At 37.5% G+C, this 7985-nt stretch overlaps 1 pseudogene; it reads left to right on the top strand.

The window, feature by feature from the left end:
* The first annotated feature begins 2241 nt into the window (after positions 1 to 2241).
* Positions 2242 to 5412, top strand: LOC149002297 (histone H4-like; annotated as a pseudogene).
* The last annotated feature ends 2573 nt before the right edge of the window (positions 5413 to 7985 follow it).

Below are 7985 nucleotides of genomic sequence, written 5' to 3'. Positions count from 1 at the left end.
TGGGGTTGTTCTGAACAATGGTACTAACCACCTCTGCAGCCTTCGCTCGAATGGCAGCATGGGAATTTTTCCAAGCGGCCAAGCAGCGGGCCAAACCCCCCAATTGAGTGAAGCTCTACATCAAGTAAAATCGAATGTAAAATCCAGAATGAGTAATGTTAAAAACTTAGCCGTTAAAACACCACTTCCTTGAATCCATGGCTAATCACACAACTTACAGACAATAGTTCAGAATAGCAATTCTTTTAATTCATAAATAATCATAAAAGTTACGAAGGCACTAAAAAGAACAAATCGCAATCACCACCTGAAATTCTGCTTCTGCAAAGGTGCTCCACAGCTACTAATCCAAAGAAATAAGTAAAATTATACTGAACTCACACGATCCTACTAGAAGTACTAAGTTGGTACTCTACTGTCAATGATGAGCCAAGCTGAGTGAAGTTTCACCCACTTAGTTTAGCCTCAAAAAGCTTGAGGTCATATGATCCAAGCTCGAGACAACTCAATACCCAATATCAATGCATACTTACAAAAAAACTTTCCATAAGAAACTCAGAACTTAATACTTCATATTAACAAAAATTTAATAATAATCAGCACAAATGCAAAATAACACCAGGGACAGGTTGACCCAAGCTTTCTAAAAATCCAGCCCATCCTTGAGTTCTCTCAGCTGCGCATCCCGGCTCAACCCGGCATGATTAGTGTCCAGGATGTATCTTCAAGATCTATGCAAACGGAGTAGAATTCTCGGGGTTTAATATACTTTAGTTGTAGGATTAGGGCTGAATAGGGGACTCTACGATTGGGAATATAGTAAGGCTAGGTTCAATTATAGCTTCGAACTATGGTTGATTGAAATTCAGTTTGAACCTTGCTGTACTTCAATTTCCCTGTTGCCAGAACTGCTAGCAACTAAAAATAGTCATGACTTGTAAATGTTGAATAGCTCCATATGGAAAGAAAAATTTAACATCAAATATCATGAAAAAACCCAGAACTGTCAACAGAACCAACTTAACATTAAAAGAAACTAAAATTGCTAAACAATGGGGGACTAGACAGCATGGGATGCTTGCAAACTGTTGCAACAGTATAAAAGTGATAAAAGTGTCTATAGATGTATAGAACACAAGATAAAAGTGATACAAGATAGGGAAAAAAACTCAATTTTCCTCTTCTGGAAAGTTGCTGAGAAAATAGTGGAAAATAAGACAGATAGGTGAGGCAATAAGAAGAATACATTCTGTTCCAATACCCAAAACGATGGCTCTCGTGGCACTCCATCTTCATTTATGTTGAGCATAACTCCATTACAAAAAGTAACTCCTAGATGTTAAGCAAGTTCGAAAACTAAGCTAACTATGAAATAAAAACTCCTTTTCTTCACAATGAAATTACCATGTGGTACTCTTTAATTCCATGGTCATAAGCAATATATTCCATATTGTGACTGCCACCCCTGTAAAATGAACAAGAAATGAATTATTGCAATCAACTCAAAAATAACTTAAATAATTAAATGCAACAATATTGAACTGCCAACACAAATTACAAATTATAGAAAACAATGCTATTCTCACTGAATGGGTAAATGAATTTCCAATATCCTGATTTCAATCTAAATAAAACCCAACTGAAGTGTGAATACTGGGATTTCCTTAGCACCTTTAATCTAAAGAACCAACAAAGAAAACCCAAATTCCAGTACAAATGCAACTTCGGAGGATAATTACCACAGCTATCTCTACCACCAGAAAGAGATCAAAAAGGGGGTTGGGGGAGAGACAAGTCAATACCTAATATCAAGGCATACTTACGAAAAAAACTCTATTTTCATCTAGACCTCCTGAGGTTTGATCAATGTCATTTTTAGTCCAAATAAATGAACACTTTGCATCTGCCTCCCCTGAAGTATCCAATAAGATCAATTAAGGACAAATTATGATATTTCTGACCAAAATACCCTCATGTCTATTCTACCGTAAGATTTGCATCATGTCTTCACAATTAAATCCAACGGTGAAAATTAAAAGAGTGGAGTATTTCCATCTTGTAACTTTATGAATTATTATAGCTTTCAATATAAAATCAAATAGCATGCGTTCACTTCTAAAAAGTATTTTTATTTTCACATTTTAAGGATTTAAATTTTTTTAATTTACAAAATCAACCCCTTATTTACTCGACTCTCAAATCCCTATTGTTTCGTCTGAATTCTTCTTGATTTTGACAGTGATGAAATTGACGATGTTCTCCGAGAGACCTACCGTTTGGATTTACCAGATGGGATTTAAAGCCCAAAAATCGGTAAATGGCCCCAAAATATTCTTATTAAACCTCCATTTTATTTACCAAAGCTCAGAACCTAAACTAGGGTTTGGGCCTGAAAAAAGCATTCGAAGATGGTCGTGGTAACGGCGGTAAGGGTTTAAGCAAAGGAGGAACAAAGCGTCATAGAAAGGTGTTGCGAGATAACATTCAGGATTAGGCGAAGCTTGCGATTCGTCATCTTGCTAGGAGAGGTGGAGTTAAGAGGATCAGTGGTCTTATCTATGAAGAGACAGGAGGTGTTCTCAAGATGTCACACCCCGCCTACCGGCCTCGGTTACCCGCCCGACAACCCGTGGGTGCGATCCGTCACAGGATCCACGGTTTTAGTATATCAATAATAATAAATACAAATACATGTAATCAAGAGCAAGAATAAAGCAATAATTAATAAAAAGGTTACAGGAGTCCAAATACTCCAATAAATATCCAAGAAATAGCCAAAGGAAAGAATCAAGAATCAAATGTAATATTGAGTTCAGCGGAAGCAAAATAAATAAACTAGATAATCTTCTGTTTGGTTTTCTTTTCTAAATCTAAAAAACTAGTTTTCTAAATTAGCAAGTAAAGATGTCCTCCAATCATTCTTCACACAATCATCAAAATCCTGGGAATTTGCCTCCGTCGGCCATCAATGGGTTGCTAAAAGTGCACACAAGCATCTTCAGGAGGCTCCATGCTCTGCAAGTCCATGTACCACTGTCTATCTCACATCAGCTTCATACGAGAAAGCTCTTTCATATGAATCATCTCCAACTTCCGACGATGAGCCACCATCTATACAACTCATATAATTTATACAATGAAAGGAATGAGTTCTAACGAACTCAGTAAGGAACAGACAATTCTCATATATATGTCAATACAATCCACGAATGCATATATGAAATGATATGAATGGTATGCAGAAATATGAATGCTACTAAGATCTAACTATGCAAGTCTCTAACAAATTGACATGCTTTAAGATATACACCAGCCCTCCTTTGGGTAAGTCTCATCACTCCGATCCGGCAGGGGACCGGTTTACCTCTGTAGGGATCTCGGGCAAAGGGGTAAGTCCACACAGCTCGCAAAACCGTGGTTGGGGGTTAAGTCAACACTTTCTTACCACAACCATTGGCAATGAGTACTGGCGCATGTCGGGGTTTCTAATCCAATGCAAGGTCATAATGGTAACATACTATATGGAGTCCAGATACATCCCCTATGGCACCAACCAACTCGGTTCAGTATCCTTCGCAACCTAGGAGTAAGAATCCTCACGGACTGGCTACCTCTGTTGGACTCCACTCCTTAACCCTATGGTCATCCACATATTGTTGGGGCGGATGCTCTCATGACTCCTCACGACACCCGGTCCGTTCCTTGGACGTCCATGAGCCCAACCCTAACATATGCAACCCTACCATTACATGACCAATAGTGGACCACTGAGTCTCCGCACGGACTGGTTACCGTTGTTGGATGAAACATAGTCACGTCACCATTGTCACGGGTCACCCGGCTTCAATTCCCCTGCCGAAAGGGTAATAGCATGTGGGGTACCTAGCCATGCAATTCTAGACTCTCCTAAATATGTCATCCAGTAATCATGATAGTGCTTGAGACATCAGCAGGCATGTGTCCCATTCCACAGCCTTCTGATATCCCAAGCTAAGATATCCCAAAGGAATACCCCTTCCATCACAACTACACTACAATCACTCTTTATCATACCATGAACAGTTGTGCAATATCATGAAAGATGAAGTACATCAAGGAATACCACAAACAGCAAGTGTACAATAAGATTCACATGCTTTATACAATTACAGCAAGTTACATGATCAAAGAATAGTAAATAGAACAACTGAATCATCATGTATATGTAATTGCATATAAATAAGAATGCATGTCCTTACCTGTAATTTAGTAGAAGTCCTCTAACTTGCAATCCAATAACTATTATAAGACTTTTATTTGAAACAGAGAACACCTAAGCATAGGGTTACAAAAATGTATAAGAGTCAAGAGTCAAAACAATTCAAAAATCAAACCTACACAGTTACTGGAAACTAGCCGGACTTCTACTAAAATTAGACTTTTTATCATCCGATTTCAATCCGTTTTGGGATGATCTTAGTCCAAATTTCAAGCTTAATAGGTCTATAACAAGGGGGTAACAAGAAACCCTAAAATTAACAAAGATTTATTACCCAAATCATTCCCCTTGATGGGATCCATTCATTAAACAAATGCGGGGATTCGTTTCTGGACAGGATCTCATCAAGAACATTGAAAAGGGAGATACAACAAATCAATTGGGTAACCACTAACAAAATGGGGATGGGTTCATATCAATCAGAGGTTAAAAAGAAGAAAATAGAAGATGGAGATTCATTACCTTAATCAGAATCACCAAGAATAGAAGGAAAAAGGTTCCAGATCATTAACAGCACTTCACCCACCTTTTAGCACGTTTCCACTGCCGCCTAATCGCCCAAAATAGCAATCCCGAACATAATAATGCGTTAATAGGGCGAGGGATGCTATTTATAACGAATAGGGGGCAAAATAGGGCATTTTCCCGCAAGCAGAACCGGGCGGTCGCTTAAGGCGGTCGCTTGGTTTAATCAACTGCCACTAGCAACCGCCCCCAAGTATATTGCTATACAAGGGTGCTTTGCTCAGGGGGTTGAAACCCAAACACAACCTAGCCCTAAACAACACATGGGGGATGTCTTACCTTCATTCTGGACATCTCCAAACACCACTTGCCTTCTGCCAGAGATCCAATTTCCCAGTAAGGCAGATTCTTCAACAAGAGAATCCAGATCCATGGGTCTCGGATATGGATCATGGACTTCAATCTGGACACCCCACAAAATTAATCTGACTAGACCTTTGGGTTCTCGGACCTGCAATACGGATTCCGGGTTAGAAAAACGGGGGGTTTTACACAAGATCTTTTTGGAAAATGTCATTCGCGATGCCGTGACTTATACAGAGCACCCAAGGAGGAAGACGGTGACGGCAATGGATGCTGTCTATGCACTGAAGAGACAGGGGAGGGCACTTTATGGATTAGGCAGTTAAGACATTTGTTTTGGTCTTTCTGCTGCATTTTTTTTCTTCCCTTGAAATCATTGACTGTAGATTTCAATTGTGTTTAAACCTGAATTTTGTTATGATTAGTTCAGTTGTTAGATGCAGCATACGTTTAAGTTTTCATTTATTGGACGTTGTCACATAGACTCCAACACACCTAACATAGATTTGAAAATTGATAGTTTGTCTGAAAACCCTAGAATGTGAATTTTCTGATTCAAAACTGAAGTAGTCGAGATCTTTTCTCCATCCGTTTCACCGATTTCAGTAAGTGTTGACTGTGAATCGATTTATAACCTTATAAATCTAATAAGTATCTAGTCCATCACTGTCAAAACGGTAGGTCTCCCAGGAACATCATCAATTCCATCACCCACAAAATCGACAGGGATTCAGAGAAAACAAGAGGGATTTGAGAGTCGAGTAAATAAGGGGTTGGTTGATTTTGTAAATTAAAAAAATTTAAATCCTTAAAATGTAAACATAAAAATAGTTTTTAGAAGTGAACGCATGCTATTTGATTTTATATTCAAAGCTATAATAATTCATGAAGTTACAAGATGGAAATACTCCACTCTTTTAATTTTCACCGTTGGATTTAATTGTGAAGACATGATGCAAATCTTACAGTAGAATAGACATAAGGGTATTTTGGTCAGAAGAATCATAATTTGTCCTTAATTGATCTTATTGGATACCTCAGGGGAGGAAGATGCAAAGTGTCCATTTATTTGGACTCAAAATGACATAGACCAAACCTCAGGGGGTTCAGATGAAAATTACCCAAAATTTAATAACAATCAGCACATAAGGAAAATAAAAACAAAGACACTCATAAGAATGGGTAACAAAGACACAACGAGATGATTTAGCAGCAGGACCCTTTTGTCCGAATCAGAATAGGTTAAAGTTGATTCCCATTGAACACTAACCCTTTGGTGGGTCGACTACTTTCTAGCTTTATCTTCATGATGAGGCTTTTCTGAAACTTCGTCTTCATCGTCAGCATCATCTTTCACAAACCAAAATATGCCAGCTATCCTTCTTAGAAACTGCATTTCGATTGTAACTCAACACAGACAAATAGAGAGATTTGATGAGTTGTGACTTGTGATATAGTCACCATTATTTGCATGATGCTAAATCTGAAATGATAGTTCCATGATCTAACATCTTAAACATTTGTTTCAAATTATGAATTACATGACACACATCCGCAATAACCCTCATTTCATTAAGCTCAAATAGAGAAACTGACATACCAAAATAGAAGTTAACAAACCTGGAAAACAACGAAACCCTAATCATAAGAAATACTTAGGGGAAACCACGTAGATTATATATAATTTTGCCAGCATCTCTACAACTCTTAGACCTGAGAAAAAGGTGAAGTGGAGTTATAAGAGGCTACCACAACTGCCCGATGGTAGCGGGACACGCAGAACAGGGACCCAGATGGCACGATCTGCTGTTGGAGTCAGCTGCAGCGGAATTGATCGGTCAATGACTAGATTCCAATATTTCCAAGCTCCCTTGAAACCCCGATCCAACGTTTTCCGTTCTCTATTCAGACCTAAATGCCAACATCGAACACAGGCGATAAAGAAAAATGAACACGAGAGAATAATAAATTGACAAACAACAAAAGTCACCGACACAAACCCCCAAAACTATATACAAAACGACTGAATGGCAAAACACCATAGAGACATAAACAAAGCACATCTTCAATTACCGCTCACAGACACATATTCCATGGATACAACACATATACCACCACCATGTGTAGAGAGAGAGAGAGAGCACGCAGACATGTAGAGGTATTTTAAAATTTATTTGTATCATTGAGTAAACTTAGTCTAATGAAAATCATTCTATTAAACATATAGTTTTTTTTTTTTTTTTGGGTAAACCACACTTTATTCAAAAGAAAAACGGTTACACAAGCCAAGCTCCTGGGACAACAAATCCATAAGTCAAGGAGAGCGCACAGGCCAGATACACCTGGAACCAAACGACAAACCACCATGGGCCAACGCAACAGCGACTAAGTTAAAAGAACGCAAAATCCATGTTCTACTATAATCATTGGATACATTTTGAAAAAAATATAAATACATTTATCATATCTATGTATCATTCAAAAAAAAACTTATACGATTTCACATATTATAAAAATATATGTTTTAACTTATTTTGTAAATTTCCATATCAATTTTAGGGCTATAGGAGTTGTCCTAACACTAATATCTAAAAAATTATGTTGATTTTATCTTACTTAGATTGACAACCTTACCTTGTACATGTGTTGGATGCGTTCATACTTTTTCAATAGCTACATTAAACCTAATTGGGTAAGAGTTATGAACAAATTTCAAAAGCATCCCTACAACCACATTTGTCAACATGTACAATTTATCAATTTATATTTGATAAATTGACAATTATGTGTTGAACAATACACAATATAATATTTATTAAATTCCATATTTATGGTTCACATTAAACATTATTAATATGTGAGCTTCATGAACTATTCATTTCGTTGGATATTATTTTTT

Source organism: Hakea prostrata, chromosome 10 (assembly GCF_041222555.1).
Source record: "Hakea prostrata isolate BN-2017 chromosome 10, UWA_Hpros_2, whole genome shotgun sequence".
Taxonomy (NCBI): domain Eukaryota; kingdom Viridiplantae; phylum Streptophyta; class Magnoliopsida; order Proteales; family Proteaceae; genus Hakea; species Hakea prostrata.
This window is presented reverse-complemented; position numbering and strand designations above follow the sequence as displayed.